General features: G+C 44.3%; 1 long non-coding RNA gene across 3 annotated transcripts in view; it reads left to right on the top strand.

Moving 5' to 3' along the window:
* Positions 1-16,961, top strand: part of LOC132537017 (uncharacterized) — a 196,730-nt gene extending 179,769 nt beyond the window's left edge. For 2 of the 3 annotated variants that reach the window (XR_009548531.1, XR_009548530.1), the window contains exons 2-4: positions 5,292-5,382; positions 12,782-12,845; positions 16,860-16,961. This is a non-coding gene — a long non-coding RNA (uncharacterized LOC132537017). Of the gene's footprint in view, positions 1-4,038; positions 4,162-5,291; positions 5,383-12,781; positions 12,846-16,859 lie in introns of those variants that run through there. The other variant, XR_009548529.1, reaches the window with a different exon arrangement.
* Positions 16,962-17,224: the final 263 nt, after the last annotated feature.

The raw sequence follows: 17,224 nt of genomic DNA, 5'->3' as shown, positions 1-17,224 counted from the left end.
TTCCCATTTTTCATTCGATGGAGCACCCAGATGGATGGGGGAAACAGTGTCACACACTATAGAGCTCAGCTACGATAATGTACAAGGACCCAGGTTTAAGCCTCAGGTCCTCACCCGGGGGGAAAGGAGGCTTCACAGAGCAGTTAAGCAGAGCAGCAGGTGTCTCTCCCTTTCTATAATCTCTCTTTCCACTTTCAATTTCTCTCTCTATTCAAAATAAAGAGAGAAGATGATCGCATGCAGCACTGGTCACCTGCTCCTGAGTTCTTACCCCTTCAAGAGGAACCAGGGACTTGAACCCAGGTCCTCTACTATGGTAACATGTGCTCTCTACCAGATGAGCTAGCACCTGAGCCATGGCTTTTGCCCTGAGCCCTCTCATCACACATGCCAGGGGTAGTGATGTGTGGATGTAGACACACACATACGCACACATAGAGCCCAAACCTTTTGGTTCCTACTAAGTTAGCTTCTGATGTTGGAGTCCTACAGGCCTTACCTATGAACATGACACAGCATAGCCAGGACTGAACACATTAGGGAAATAACTGAACAGTCTGGGGCCTGGGATTCAGCATCCAAGATACAGGCAGATGCACTTGCATTTTCCCAGCAGCTGTTAGAAGTTCTCTTCCGTTAGAATGAACTGCATATTAGAATTTAAACATACTTCTGAAGGAAGCTCAGAGTTACTATTATTGAGGTGAGGGAGCAGAGTTTAGTGCAGAGCACAGCGTTCTTAGCACATCAGTGTGCAGAGATGAAGCCTGGCTGCAGGTGGGCACCATCTGAGGAGTTTTTAGACCCCAGAGATTCTGTTCTGTCACAGGATGGACTTCCTCTGGGGGGCCGAGCTCAGTGCTGAATAGCTCCAGGTGAAACTCCCTGTGCTGCACATTTATTTGGAGGGACAGCCACGGGGCTTCACGGACATTGACATCAACTTAGAAAAGTGGGGTCAGTTAGTCCTGTGAGTGCCCACACACGTCTGGTTTGGTAAGAGCATGCTCAGTGAATATGAAGATAAGATTAAGACAGAGCATTGCCAGTGGTGGTGGCCAGGCTGGTGAGGAAGCCGAGATGCGGAGATCGGCACCACAGTAACAGTGTGTGGATTGTTGTTCTGGGGACCCTTCTGAGCAGCTCATGTTCTTTGGAAGTACATGTCAGGCTGTTCTGTAACTTAGAGTCTTTCCATTTTTCCTTTAAAAACAGAAACTGATGTGAGTGACTTGAACCATGTCTAAATGAAGGAGTGGGGCTTGTCTCACTGACACTGTGGACATAAACATGTTCATGTCTGGGTCCAGGACGTAACACCAATTTTAGCTAAAAATATCAGTGAGAAGTGTAATTTTCCCCCTCAATTTTATATCGTTCCTGCAGTTATTCACAGTGGCATTTTAGATGAATTCAAAGTGTGTTTACATTTTGGTGACTGGAGATAGCTCATCTCTTAGAGTGCATGCCTCCCATGTTTGAATCCCTGCATTTGAGCATCAGCACCATACATGGCCTCAGTCTCGTCATGGGTGGTGACAGGTGCTGTGATGACTGTCTCTCTTTCTCCAACTGTGCTCTCTCTCTCTCAAAAATTATTTTAAATATTATACAGTTGGGCATTAGGGCCATTCAGTGGCACTGTGCAGATGGCAGGGCCAGGATTATTCCCTGCAGTGATTAAAATAAATCAAGAGCCAGGGAGAGAGCATGATGGCTATGCAAATGACATTTATGTCAGAGGCTTCAGGGTCCCAGGTTCAAACCCTGCTACCACCATAAGCCAGATCTGAGCAGAGCTCTGAAAAAAAAAAAGAAATTAAATTCAAATAAGTCTCCTTTCAAATGAGCTCTTCCAAGGAGCCTTCCTTGTTTGTCCTCTCCACAGTGTCATTCAGGTTTCATCTTTCACCTTAACTCCCTCACTTCCCTCTTTGTTTTTTTCTGGGTAATATTTCCAGGAGTCTAGAATCACATTGTGATTGGTAGTCTCTTCTGTTGAATTTCTGTCTTCCCCATTCAAAAGTTGGTTGCATGAGAATTGGGCCTTTTTTCTTTCTTTTTTTTTTTTTTTTTAGTTCTTACTATAGGACACTATTTCATTTCCTCAGGAAAATAACTTAAATATGTAGGCCAATCTGAATATGCAGATAAGAATTCATTAGTAGCCACTTGTGGTGGACGGTCATTAGCACCTAGGGGTCTGGGACCTGGACAGTGTTGGAAACTTCTCCTGGAAGCTGCATGGACATGTCTGAAACATATAGTCTTGAAAACCAAGGTCTCATCCAAAACTGTGAATGATGCCTGGCAGAGGCATAATGTTGAGGTGGTTGTGTGGTAAATAAAAGACAGGCGTCCATCAAGCTTCCTGAACAACTAGAAAAACCACAGCCCACATTTCTCCAGTTTAGGACCTATATAGCCCCCATTTGGAAGCAACCCAAATGCCCTTTGACAGATGAGTGGATAAAAAAGTTATGGGACGGGGGTTGGGCGGTGGCGCAGTGGGTTAAGCACATGTGGTGCAAAGCGCAGGAACCTGCACAAGGATCCCAGTTCGAGCCCCCGGCTCCCCACCTGCAGGGGAGTCGCTTCACAGGCGGTGAAGCAGGTCTGCAGGTGTCTATCTTTCTCTCCCCTTCTCTGTCTTCCCCTCCTCTCTCCATTTCTCTCTGTCCTATCCAACAACGAATTGCGTCAACAAGGGCAATAATAATAACCACAACTAAGCTACAACAAGGGCAACAAAAGGGGGAAAAAATGGCCTCCAGGAGCGGTGGATTCATGGTGCAGGCACCGAGCCCAGCAATAACCCTGGAGGAGGAAAAAAAAAAAGTTATGGGACATATACTCAATGAAGTATCCCCTAGGAAAGTAAAGATGATGTTGTATCCTTTGGGATAGATAGGATTATGCTTGGTGAATAAGTAAAGAGGTAAGTGACAGCTACAGAATGGTTTTTGGCACTGGGTAGAAACAACTCAGCAACATAAATCTCAGGTCTGGTCTGTGGCACTGCATATGCTTGTGTCGTGTCATTCTATCTCTGTCTCTCTCATCAGTCAACAAATGGAGTTTTGAAGTAGGCTACCTGGTGATCTATTCCTCTCATCCTAAATAAATACTTGAAAGAAACTCTAAATAAATTTATTTATTTCATTCTTTTATGAAAAAGCTATTGAAATCTTTTTTCCAATCATGTGTTCTTTTCTGTGAAGGCCTGAAATAATTTAGAAGGCCCGACTTAAAAAGTTCATCATTTCTACTAATGTATGAGGTTTAGTAATGTAGTATATACATTAAGTGTAACAAAGTATAAATATCAGAAATTCAGCAACAGGAGAGGAACGCTCAGCATTCTCTGAATGTCATTTGTAAACCCAGAAGTGAAGAGTGCAGCCACACTGGAGCCTCAGCTCTGAGGGCAGGACCTTCCTGCCTGTGGTGTGGTGTCTCCAGGGTCAGTCAGCACACACAGTGCTCAGGCCCCTCTCCCCACCCTTGCTGAGCTGCCAGATGAGGACAGAGCTGCAGGAGCTCATGGGTTGGGCTAAGAGCAGAGGGGAGAATGACAGAGTGCTTCTCTCTGTCTCTCCGAATTTGAAAGGAGCTTCAGGATCAAGCACTCAGTGCCTCTGCTTAGCCTGTGGGTGTCTGCCTACTTGCAAAGATCCAGGAGAGCCACCAGCAGAGACAAGAGGTCACTGGTTCTAGGCTGGCCCAGGAACAGCTTCGTGGTTACTTTCTCCTAAGACCTCCATCTTGGTTTTCCATGTGGTCATGACTTTTACATTTAAAACCTTTTCATCTACTTGTCTGTAAAGCCAATGGCTCAAGCATGAAGCTTTAGTCTTTGTTATTCTCTCTCATTCTCTTCTGAACATTAAAAGGGAAAAACAAAAGAAAACACGGGTCATCTGGCACAGTGTAATCATGCACAGGAGGCCCACAGGTAAAAAAAGGAAATATGGACATCAGTATTTTGTGGAGTTGAGCTTATTTCTTCCCAGTTTCTTGCACTGCAGGTCAGTTCAGCAAAAACAAGAGCTGCATTCCTGTCTGGAGAGGGTGGAGAGGAAGAGAGTCAGACACCTATAGCACCGCGTCATAGCCCATGAAGCTTCTCCAGAGCAGGTGGAAGCAGGGAACGGAACCCAGGTCCTTGCTCTTGCTAACATTTGCACTCTAATGGGTATACCACCTGCATGCTGTGCAGTTGGTTTACTAGGGAAACTACAGATATTTATGTTTATGGGAAACTGTAAAGGCATAGGAAGCAAAAGGAATTCTTAGTGGATCTACAGCCTAAATATAGAAATAATGTTGCTTATTAAATTCCATAATGTTGATCAGGTTCTTCCTGATGTCAGTCATCATACTCCTTGTAAGGAAGTGAGTTTGAGGGCCAGGTGGCCATGTCCTGAAAAAGCACACACATTACAGTGCACAAGCACACAGGTTCAAGCCCCTGTTGAAGCTTCTGGAGTAGTGAAGCAGGCCTGCAAATGTCTCTGGCTCTCTACTTCTCTGTATCCCCTCTTCTCTCAATTTATCTCTGTCTCTATCCAATGATACATTTTTTTTTTTAAAAAGGGAGTGATGTTTACTAACTGGAAACTCCTACAAGAATCAAAGAAATTTTCTAAAAGCAGGGGAGAGGCCCAAAGCCCTGTGTTCAAGGGAGATAGCATATGGCTGAGGGTGAGAGTTTCTACATGTAGTTTAGGGAGATATGAATGTGAACCTATCAGATGACTACAGTCTTGCAAAACATCATTCCTGGGGGCCAAGAGGTAGCACAGCAGGTTAAGCACACATGGTAAGAAGTGCAAGGACCAGGTTAAGGATCCAGGTTCTAGTTGCAGGCTCCCCACCTGCAGAGGCCACGCTTCACAGGCAGTGAAGCAGGTCTGCAGGTGTCTGTCTTTCTTTCTCTCCCCCTCTGTCTTCCCCTCCTGTCTCGATTTCTCTCTGTCCTATCCAACAACAGCAGCTATAACAACTACAATAATGGGAAAAATGGCCTCTAGGTACAATGGATTCATAGTGCAGGCACCAAGCCCCAGCAACAGCCCTTGGGGGAAAAAATAAAAAGTTCCTCAGCATAAACAAATAACAGTTTCCCTCAGTTAATTGTCATCCTTACAAATGGTGTTTTCACAGGTCCCTGTCCCTTATGATTTACTGAGATAAACTAGAAAAAAATGGTAAATGTGAAAGGATCATTCAGAATCCCCTCAGGTACTGTATCTGGACTCACCATTTCATGGTCTTTTGCCACCCTCAAGGAGCCCTTCCATCTGGAGCAGATGACTTCAGAGACCCCAGGGCAGCTGGTCCGCAAGGCCAGGCAGTAGAGAAGGAGCCAGCAGGGGAGAGGTGAGCCCCAGCCTTCCCAAAGTGCCTCCTCTGGGATGTCTCCCTTTCTGAAGCAGGATCATGACACAGGACCATTCGCATGTGGGGGGTGCGGGGTTTCAGGGTAGGTTACAGGCAGGGGCCAATTCTCATCCGAAGTCATTTCTAGAAAGGTATTTTATTTTGGGAATTGCTCTAGGTCAGTGTGGGCAACCCTTTTTCTGCCAGGGGTGACATGAATATTTAAGAGATAATTTACAGGCCCTACAATTATCAGCTTGAACATGAGCATTGGATGCTATGTGCTGACTTTGACTCCCAGATGAAATGACTCCCTGGGTCTCGTGTTGTCCACAGGCTAGAGGTGGCTTTTATTTCAGATGCCCAGATCCTGTCCTTCATGGGCTTCTCTGTAGGTGCATTGTTCTGTCATTAGAGCAGGACCTTTAGGGCCTGGGAAGAGGCCTTCTCCACCCCAGTGTGTGTCCAGTATCCTGGCCACCCTGGGAGCAGATGCACTGCCAGGCCTGTCAATCCATACTTGTAGTGGGGAACTCCCATGCACAGAGAGTATTGGGAGGTGAAGGGACTCTGAGCACAGCCTGACTCAGCTAGAATGTGGCTCTGACCTCACTCCACTGACTTACTTCCCACATATTGACTGGATGTTGATTGTCAGGACTAATTTTTTTTTAATTCTCTAGCTTCATATTCCCTCATGATTCCATGTTATGCTTCTAATATTCCTACAACAGAAAAAAAATGATTTGATAAGCTTTTGCATCAGAGGAAGGGCAAAAGGCTTTCTTAGGAAAAGCACTACCTTGCTTTTGTATGACAAAGCCTCAAGCCTAGACCCTCCATGTTGAAAAAAGCTTTGGCACCATCTCTCTCTCTGTCTCTCTGTCTGTCTATTTGTCTGTCTCTTCGCCCCTTTGTTTTTCTGTCTCTATCTTGAGAAAAAAGATCTTACACCAAGAATGAAAATCATATAACATACCTTTTATTAATGTGACTCTTACTTTATTAACATATAGTTCAGCTTTTTGTTCTTGTTGTTGTCAATAATATTTTTACTTCACTGAAACCTGAGGAAACTGTACTTGAATCTTGCCTTAACAGATGATGAAGGATGAGGTTGCATTAAATTAACTTGTTTAATCATCTCCATTTGCCCTGCCCCCCAAAAAATAAAATAGACCAGCTATTGTCATCAGTCACAGAAAATCAGAGTCTACACCAGGGCATGTCTATCTGTAACTAACAATACAGCTGAGCCTGACAGTCCTTCTCGGGATGAGACTCCTTTTCTGACTGTCTGTGTTCTGGAGTCACTATTATAAGATTGCACAAAGGCTCTGTTCCATCAAGGAATAAAGCGTTCTTGCCAAAAGCCTTTGTAAGGGACTATATTTGGGTTCCATTTTAGAAGTCTTGGGTCTCAGGTAGGAAAACCAGGATGCATGTATCAACTCATCTATTAACAAATATTCCCATGTTGATGTAGGAGAATCCCTTCTTGTATTAAATAGGAGTTTGCTGTCCCCTCCTTTCTGTCCTACTGAGTCTCAGTAGGAAGTGGACCTGCCCCAGGCCCCATATTTAGCTGTCCTCCATTCTCTCCAAGCCTCTACTGAGCAGACAGGAACCTCCTCCTCTGCTCCTCCCAGAGCTCAGTGTCTTGTTCACAGGTGTCCTTGCTGATGGGCGAGTCCCCTGGTCGGGATTCCAGGGCATTACCAGGAACTCCCAGGCCCTGGGAACCCTGTTGGATGAGCAGAACTTCTCCCCCTGTATCAGCAAGAAGCCACCTGGCAGTAATCCCTGTTCATGCAGATGTGCGTGGCCCTGGTGATACTGCAGGGCCCGTCCATGCTGGCCCTGGGTACAGCTCATTGTCCCCCATCTATGCGGGTGTGTAGTAGCCTGGGTGCTGCAGTGCACCGCAGTACAGCGAGACGGCCCTGCGTTGCCCTAGTTACATCTTCATTGCAGTGACTGGCCTCATAATATGTGTCAGTATCCCCTAGGGACACCCACTAGCCATATGCTGCTGGGCATTTCAGTGTTTCTTTTCCCTTTTGCTTTTATTAGTTTTTTTATATTTTCCCTTTGGTTGCCCTTTTTTATTGTTGTTGTAGTTATTAATATTGATGTCTTCATTGTTACACAGGACAGAGAGAAACAGAGGAGGGGAACAGACAGGGAAAGACACCTGGAGATCTGCTTCACCGCCTGTGAAGTGACTCCCCTACAGGCAGGGAGCTGGGGGCTCGAACTGGGATCCTTCAGCAGGTCCTTGCATTTTGCACCACATTGCTTAACCTGCTGTAGTATTACCCAGCTCCCCTTTTCCCTTTATTAAAAAAATATTTATTTATTTTTATTCCATTATGTTTCCCTTGTTTAATTGTTGTAGTCATTATTGTTGTTGTTACTAATGTCTTCGTTGTTGGATAGGACAGAGAGAAATGGAGAGAGGAGGGGAAGACAGAGAGGGGAGGAAAGATAGACACCTACAGACCTGCTTCACTGCTTGTGGAGCAATTCCCCTATAGGTGCGAAGCCAGGGGCTCTTACCGAGATCATTGCCTTTTATGCCATGGCCGAGAAGCCTGCTGTGCTACCACCCAACTCCTCTCTTTTCCCTTTCTATATACATTGAGTATGTGCTTGCCTCTGAAGTTCATGTATACCTTATGGGATTTTGTCTTTTTTTTTTTGCCTCCAAAGTTATCATTGGGGCTTGGTGACAGCACTACAAATCCACTGCTCCTGGAAGCTGTTTTTCACATTTCATTGCCCTTGTTGTTGTTGCTGTTGTTATTGTTATAGCTGTTGTTGTTGGATAAGACAAGAGAATCTGAAAGAGGACAGGAAGCAGAAAGGGGGAGAGAAAGTCACCTGCAGACCTGCTTTGTGAACCTGTTTGTGAAGTGACTCCCCACATACACAGGTTGTTGTTTTCGACGGGCTGGCTTCACGGGCGGGTAACAGACGACAAGGGACTCATGGTTGAGCTGTATGCAGTATCTCTTTATTCATGCAGGACGCAGCACAATCTATACCAAGGTAAGCTAAACTAACACAACTACCAACTCACAACTCACTAAAACGAACAATGCTGTCTTTAAATATTTTCCAAGTAGGGTGTAAACAAGATGTGACATACAGAGGGTGGAGAGAAAAGTGACTGGTGAAAATCGGGGTATGACAAGGAGAGGTGGCAGAGCAGGTGAGAATTCTACCACTAATCCACCAATGTCCTGCAGGGAGGGTGTTGCATGTTAACAGAGGTTATGTAAATAGAATACAGTGTTATGTAAATAGAATGCAGTGTTAAGCAGGGGGGATTTAAACCAAATGAAACAGAAAAGTTTTTTAAAAGTAGAATTAGAAACATGCCAACAATTCCCCCTTTCTTTTTTTTTTTAGGCAATTCTTTTTTTATTATTTATTTATTTATTCCCTTTTGTTGTCCTTGTTGTTTTATTGTTGTAGTTATTATTGTTGTTGTCGTCGTTGTTGGATAGGACAGAGAGAAACGGAGAGAGGAGGGGAAGACAGAGGGGGAGAGAAAGATAGACACCTGCAGACCTGCTTCACCGCCTGTGAAGCGACTCCCCTGCAGGTGGGGAGCCGGGGTTCGAACTGGGATCCTTATGCCGGTCCTTGTGCTTTGCGCCACCTGCGCTTAATCCCCCTTTCTTTTTAACTAATGGCCATAGTATCAGGACTGTGGGGTGAACAGAAACCTATATCATACAGGCGTTTTCAAAAGAACTGGCATAAGACATGGAAAACAAAATAGGCGAGCAGCAATAACCAGTGTGTTGCCAAGGGGAACGTTTCTTGACTCAAAGGGCAATGCCTAGCAGGCGAAAGTGAATTTCTTGCCTCTGTGAGCGCTTCCTACCTCTGTGGGCATAACCTAATAAGGAGGGGGGAGTTTTCTGTCTCGGGGGGCGTTTTCTGTATCGGGGAGCAGAGCCTGCAGGCAAGGGAACATGGTCTATAAAGTCTCAAGGCAATTGGCTGAAGTTAGTCTTTGAGAAACACAGCAGTGTGTACCAGTAAGTCCGATGGAGGTGTCAGTCCAAAGTAGTTGACCACAGAAGAAAATGCCAAGGGGTGAAACGCTGCATGTCTGTCTCGATGGGGAATATCAGCCACCAGAATTCTACTTTTCTGTAGAGAGTGATCTTTGGAGTCTGTGAATATGTTTCTTCAGGTCGTGCCAGGTCACATCATTGGTTTCCGGGGGTGTGTTGTAGTCATTCCATCTTGTGGGCGACGTCAGAGAACAGGGGTCCAAATGGATTTCCGGGAATTCTGTTTGAGTAGATGCCTTTTCATGTGAAGACTTGACAGCTGAAATTCACTTACTTGTCAAACAAAACTTGTAGCAGAGTAGAAATTTACTATAATTGATAACTCCATTATAATTGGAAGTCCTTTCTAGTATGATTTTAAGGTTTGTTTAAACAGTTTAAACTCAATAAAATGTGGAAAGGTAAACAGAAGAATCATGGTTAAAAGCCTCAGGCATGAGAATAATTAACATAATCATTCCACTATCTGCCCCACCCATAACTCATACAGTTTTCAGGATTAAACATTTCAGATTTATGCCAAAACATAAAAAAGGAAATCAAAGGAGGAAAAAACAATGTTTTGGATTGTTTCTGGATGTCTCTAGAAATCATGGCTGTATCCAGCATTTTTTTTAAGTCAATGTCATACAAAAATTCAGTCATTTAAATCACTCTCTTATGAAACAGATCTCACCATGTAGCATCAAGAGTCCCCGGAGGGCGTCCTAGTCCAAAAAGCTCCTTGAAATTCCATTTAGGGTGCTTCTGACTGTTCCTGCTGGATTGCTTCAGGCACCCATTTTTAAAAGTGTCTTCCCATCGAATTTTTTTTCCCTCCAGGGTTATTGCTGGGCTCGGTGCCTGCACCATGTATCCACCACTCCTGGAGGCCATTTTTCCCCCTTTTGTTTCCCTTGTTGTAGCTTTGTTGTGGCTATTATTATTGCCCTTGTTGATGCAATTCGTTGTTGGATAGGACAGAGAGAAATGGAGAGAGGAGGGGAAGACAGAGAAGGGGAGAGAAAGATAGACACCTGCAGACCTGCTTCACCGCCTGTGAGCGACTCCCCTGCAGGTGGGGAGCCGGGGGCTCGAACCGGGATCCTTATGCCGGTCCCTGCACTTTGCGCCACATGTGCTTAACCCACTGCGCCACCGAAAAAACAATTTTTTGATTGTTTCTGGATGTCTCTAGAAATCATGGCTGTGTCCAGCATTTTTTTTTAAGTCAATGTCATACAAAAATTCAGTCATTCAAATCATTCTCTTATGAAACGCAACTTGAACCAGATTATCAAGATCTCACCATGTAGTATCATGAGTCCCCGGAGGGCGTCCTAGTCCAAAAAGCTCCTCGAAATTCCATTTGGGGTGCTTCTGACTGTTCCTGAAGGATTGCTTCAGGCACCCATTTTTAAAAGCGTCTTCCCATCGAAGAAAGAATCTAATCAGGAGAGTAGAACTAACCACGTGTCTCCATTCTAGGGGATTTCCAGGGTCCTCGAGAATGCTCCTCAAATTAAAGTAGTCCTTCTCCATGGGAAACATGCGAGAAGAAGTCCAGAAAGTCCCAGGGGAAATCCCCATGCATATCCCAATGTCAACGATCACGGTCATAAAGAATCAAACTGCAGCCCGAAGCAAAATGTAGTCCTTTTCCTCAGGAAACATGGGAGAGGGAATCCAGAAAGTCCAAGGAGAAATCTCCATACATCTTCCAAGCTCTATGATTAGGGTCACGAGAAACCAAAGTTCCCAGTCAGGGAACCGAAGTGTGGCCCAGAGCAAAATGTTCCAGAGACAGCTCTGTCTCATGATGAAACAGTAGAGGCTTTGCAAACCTCTTCATAAGTAGAAGAGAAGACCATAGTGCATAGGTAGGCAAAGTCTTCACTTATCTGGGAGTTGCGCAGGTCCGGTCCCAAGTTGTAGGCGCCACATGTTGTTATCGACGGGCTGGCTTCACGGGCGGGTAACAGACGACTAGGGACTCATGGTTGAGCTGTACCCAGTATCTCTTTATTCATGCAGGACGCAGCACAATCTATACCAAGCTAAGCTAAACTAACACAACTACCAACTCACAACTCACTAAAACGAACAATGTTGTCTTTATATACTTTCCAAGTAGGGTGTAAACAAGATGTGACATACAGAGGGTGGAGAGAAAAGTGACTGGTGAAAATCAGGGTATGACAAGGAGAGGAGGCAGAGCAGGCAATAATTCTACCACTGAACCACCAATGCCCTGCAGGGAGGGTGGTGCATGTTAACAGAGGTTATGTAAATAGAATACAGTGTTATGTAAATAGAATGCAGTGTTAAGCAGGGGGGATTTAAACCAAATGAAACAGAAAGGGTTTTTAGAAGTAGAATTAGAAACATACCAACAACAGGTGAGGTTCTGGGGCCTCAAACTGGGATCTTTATGCCAGTCCTTGTGCTTTGAGCCATATGTGCTTTACCCATTGTGTACCACCAGCCCCCAGTATTTGCCTTTAATGACTTTGGTGTACCTTACTAATAATGAGACTATTTCTCATATAGACCCAGATTAATACTGTGATCAGTCTTTTCTGAAAAGCATTTCTTTAGATCATGCTCAGAGCTATATTTCTCTTTTAAAATATTTTTTATGAGATGCCTGATTTTATATATATGGAGACAGAGGCAAAGGCAAGGACATAGAGACAGAGAGACAGCATACCCAGCACCCATCTGGCTGGGATGATTCCCTAAACTCTCTCCCCTCTCTCCATCCAAGGAGATGTCCTCTTCCCTACTCCCTGCCTGTCCTGGGACTCTCTGCCTAGTAATTACCACCTCAGTTTTTTGCCTAGTTAACATGAATTCTAGATCATTTGAGAGATGGTCTCTACTCTTGAAAGTTGCTCACACTTTCAAGGCATTTACTCCTCGCCCCTACAATAAGGAACACTTTGACTGCTATGTGGATACAATATATTTCCTTGTAAGAAAATATTTTAAACTATGATCCGTATTTAAACTTGATTTGCAAAGAGCTGAATTTGCTAGAATATATATCTCTCATTTACAAGGAAACAGTCACACTGCAAGAAGAAATACAAGTGTTGACATTAGTGTTTTAAACATATATTGTTCTTATGCATTCAGTTAAAGAGTTACTGAAATCAGCAATGTTTACTCTCCAACCATAGTGAAGTCTGTGGAGCTAAGAGAATTTATATTTTTAGTTGATTCATTCTTTGTGAACCTTAGGGAAGCTAAAGACAAGTTTTCTTCAAGTAGATCCTGTGAAAGGTGGGTTGTAACTCCAGTTTTTTTTTTTTTTTTTTTAATTCAAGGTTCCTGCACAGCATTAGATGTGTCTGACTTCTAAGGAAAATGAGACTCCAGACACATTGATGGGTGAGTGTCAAGATATTCTAAGTTAGGATGGTTAGATTTAAAATAGCAGTTCAAAACTCTCTCAGTAGCAGCTGTTTAGTATTTAGCTTAATTGTCTTCACACATTTCATCACTCCTGACCAGCCCAAAACTGTGGCACAAAAGTCAGACCTGACTTCCTAAATGTTTTCTTTAATACACTGAAGAATACACCAATTTGTAAATCTTGGGAACAATATAGTTGTTGGGTCTTTCTATTCATTTTGTCATCGCAGTGTAATTTGTTTTAGGTAAAATACTTTATTAAAATAATGAAAATAGAAAACAGGCATTGTACAATGTAAAGGCATCAATACCCCTGTCCCAAATTCACCTGTTCCCAGTGTCCTTTTCATCCCCTTTCCACATTTTCGGCTACATGTTCTCAGGAAAAAAAAAAAAGGGAAAAAAAACAACCTCAGACCTGCACCTCTGCACCTCTAGCCATGCTTGATGGTGTTGTTAGCCAGAGAGGTGAAGTCTTCTCTCTATTTTTTTCACCAAGAAGTGCTGTCTTGAAAAAATGTTTTGAGAGAGAGGCTGGGTGGTGGCACACCCATTTGATAGCACATGTTACAGTGCTAAAGGACACAGGTTCAAGCCCCTGTTCCCCACCTACATGGGGAAAGCTTCATGAGTGGTGAAGCTGTGCTGCAGGTGTCTTCCTGCCTATCACCCCCTTCCCTCTCAATTTTTGGCTGTCTTTATCCCATCAATAAATATATAAAGATAATAAAACTTTAAACAATATATATGTTGAGGGGGCTGGCACTGTACCCTGTTAAGCACACATAGTAGTCAGCACAAGGACCCATGCAAGAATCGAGGTTTATCCCACTCCCCACCTCAGGGGGGTCGCTTCCCAAGAGTGGAAGCTGGTCTGCAGGTGTGTCCATCTTTCTCCCTCTCCACTCTCAATTTCTGTATTATCCAATAAAATGAAAAAATAGGCCACCAGAAAAAGTGGACTCTTATTAAGCCCAAGGAATAAATAACCCTGGAGGCAAAAAAAAAAAACAGGAAAAGAAAAAAAATGTTAATCGATTTATTCATTTACTTCACTAATCATGTCTTTCTTTCTTGATGTTTATAGAAATACAAATTACACTCTCTTTTCCTCACAGCTTTTTATTTTCAGTATGGGATTCTGCTAGTCTATTTATTTATTTATTTATTCCTTTTGGTTGCCCTTGCTAGTATATTTCTTTACAAATAAGGCCCTTGTATTTCTGAGACTCCTTTCAAATGAGGTCACACCTCTGAGTCTACACAGAAGTATTTCTTGAACCCTGGCTCCATGGCAGTATGTACTCAGCATTTGAAGATAGCGAGAGGCTTGTGTCCAGGCTCAGGTGTTCATGTGCTGAACACCTGCACTTGGTGTTTCTCAGACTGAGTTCCCAGCCCTCTTAAGTGTTGTGCATTTACATTCCAAGTTAAATCCTCAAGAAGATCAGAATGCAAAGAGACTTTCCTCTCTATACCTCAGAAATGAGCTCCATTTCCCAGACTGCGAGCTAGAGCACTGTCAGAGGACTGTGAGCTGCTTAGTGCAGCATCCTCAGTGCCCATCCATAATGACACTCTGCTCCTCTCTTTCCTTCTCCTCCTCCTCCTTTCTCTACTCTCTCTTTCTCTCATTAAGAAATGAACCGTCCCACCTGCAAAGGAGTCACTTCACAGGTGGTGAAGCAGGTCTGCAGGTGTCTGTCTTTCTCTCCCCCTCTCTGTCTTCCCCTCCTCTCTCCATTTCTCTATCCTATCCAACAATGACAACATCAACAGTAATAACTACTACAACAATAAAAACAACAAGGGCAACAAAAATAAATAAATATTTTAAAACGTCTTTAAGAAAACATTTTAGGGAAAAAAAAGAAAAAGAAATGAACCACACTTTTAAAACTCAAATCCACACCACAGCAAACTATCTTTCTCTATTTTGGGAAGGGCAAGGGAAAGCAATCCTAAACATGAAGTACTAGCCACTGTTTTTATGCACAGTTACTCCCTGTGTCAGCTCTGGCTTTGTACTTGGCTTCTGGGTTTTCAGTCCCCTGCGTCCTCTTTGGTGACTCCATGGCCTGGAAGGAGCAGTGGGATGGGAGCATAGAGCAAAGTGCCTGCTGTTCCTTTGTAGCCCTGACAAGGAGAAGGACATTCTAGGACTGGCACAGAGCTCCCACAGCAAAGTTCATTTTATTGTGTAGGAAGCCCCAGGTTCACACCCCATGTGAACATCAGATCAGCTCAAACAGCACAGAGGGGAGACTCCATGATCAGTGGAGGCTTGCAGTGATCCTGGATCTCTATCTCAAAACCTCTGTCTCTCTCTCTCTGCCTCCAGGGCTATTGCTGGGGTTCTGTGCCCTGCACTATGAATCCACTGCTCCTGGAGGCTATTTTCCTCTTTTGTTCTTTATTGTTATTATAATTGTTTTTGTTATTGCTATCATTGTTGTTAGACAGGACAGAGAGAAATCTAGTGAGGAGAGGAAGAGAGAGAGGGCAGAGAAAGACAGATACCTTCAGACCTGCTTCTCCACTTATGGAGCCAGGGGCTCGAACCGGAATCCTTAGGCCAGTCCTAGAGCTTCACACCATGTGCACTTAACCTGCTGCACTAGCGCCCGGCCACCTTGTCTCTTTTTAAAGGATTCAAAAGAAAAGGTCTTCTGGAACTAGTGGGTGGTCACAAGACCATAACAGTTAAGTAAATAATAAAAGAAAAGAAACATTTAAAGTCTATTAGACTGACCTCATGTGTCAGTATAGTGAGCAGAGCAATTCCACACAATCCATTGCAGTTATTTAATCACAGCAGCCATCAGTGTTCCTACCTTCATTTGTTTGACTCCTTAACAGATCTCTGTAAAGGCACAGTTTACAAAGGCAATGTCAGGGCACAGGCAGTGGCATATCTGGTAGAGCGCACAAATTACAGTGCACAAGCATCCAGGTTCTAGTCCCTAGCCCCCACCTGCAACAGGGAACCTTGATGGACAGGGAAACAGAACTACAGGCTCCTGTCTATCTCTCTACCCCCATCTCTCCTCTCAATATCTCTTATCTTTATTTGCAAGAAATAGTAAATCAAATCTTTTCTAAAGAAGGACACATTTAGTGTCAGAACTGACAAATAATCTGCCATAGAAATACAGATCTCAATGGTATTGGGCATGGATGAGCAGGAGTGTTTTCAGACAGGATCCTAGCAGAAGTTACTAATGGGCCCAGGAGAAGAGCCTTCGTACTGCAGTCGCCAGCTTTTCCTGTGCCAGATCCAGGTTCAAGCTCAATCCTCACCATATGATGGAAATAAGTGTCAGTGCTGTGTTGCTGCCTTTCTCTGTCTCCCTCTCCCTCTCCCTATCTTTCTTCCTCTCTCTCTGCTATCCTGTAATTCAGTGGAGCTGGTTACTGGCACCATGAATTCACTGGTCCTGTCAGTCATTTTCCTTTTTTTTCCCTATTTTATTGAATAAAGATACATTGGAGGGGAAAAGAGAGAATAGAGAACGATAGACACCTGCAGCGTGTTTCATCTCTAAGCATGTTGGGAACTTGGACTCAAACCCAGATCCTTGCACATGGTCATGTGTGCCCTCAGCCTGGTGCCACACCTCCCAGCCTCTTGTTGTTATTTTTGATCTATCTCCCTCCTCTACTGGAAGAAAGACAAACCCAGTGCAATGTCACCCCAGACATCATGGAATATAAAGTTCCTATTGCACCCTGTACCAAGGGATGTCTGCATTATAAGCAAGGGAACCTGGGAAGCTTGCTCCCATGGACTCAACAATTTCTATGCCTGGGCACCTGCTTTCTGTAGGGTTTCCCTGGCTGAGTGCAGTGATGCTCCCACAGACACAGTGGCTCCATCCTGAGGCCCAGAGGGAGGACCTAAGGTACCATGTGGGCACTAGATCAAGGTGAGTTGGCCTGATTGGAACCATTCTTCAGCCTGAGTCTGCATGTTGACTGTTCTCCGTGTAGGGCATCAACAAGACTGTGGATAGGAAATGAGTGAGCTGCCAACTACTGAGCTGCTGCGCCAGAGACCACAAGACTCCACTTCTGTCTCCATCATTGTAGAGCCCTGCCATCTGGAGCAGACCTCTGAGGAGACCCCAGGTCAGTGTGTCCTCAGGCCCAGACACTGAGTAGGAACCAGCAGGGAGCACTGGTGAACCCCAGCCATTCTGCAAGTGTCCCCTCTGGGCCCATGACTGCCATCCTGATGTGGCTCCTGACATTGAAAGCCACCTGTAGGGGTGAGGGGGTGGTACAGGCAGGGACCAAGACCCACCCACAGTCCAACTTGGGGACACTTCCTGTTGTGAAATCAGACCCAGCTCACT

The sequence above is a fragment of the Erinaceus europaeus genome, chromosome 2 (genome assembly GCF_950295315.1).
Source record: "Erinaceus europaeus chromosome 2, mEriEur2.1, whole genome shotgun sequence".
In the NCBI taxonomy this organism is placed as follows: domain Eukaryota; kingdom Metazoa; phylum Chordata; class Mammalia; order Eulipotyphla; family Erinaceidae; genus Erinaceus; species Erinaceus europaeus.
This window is presented reverse-complemented; position numbering and strand designations above follow the sequence as displayed.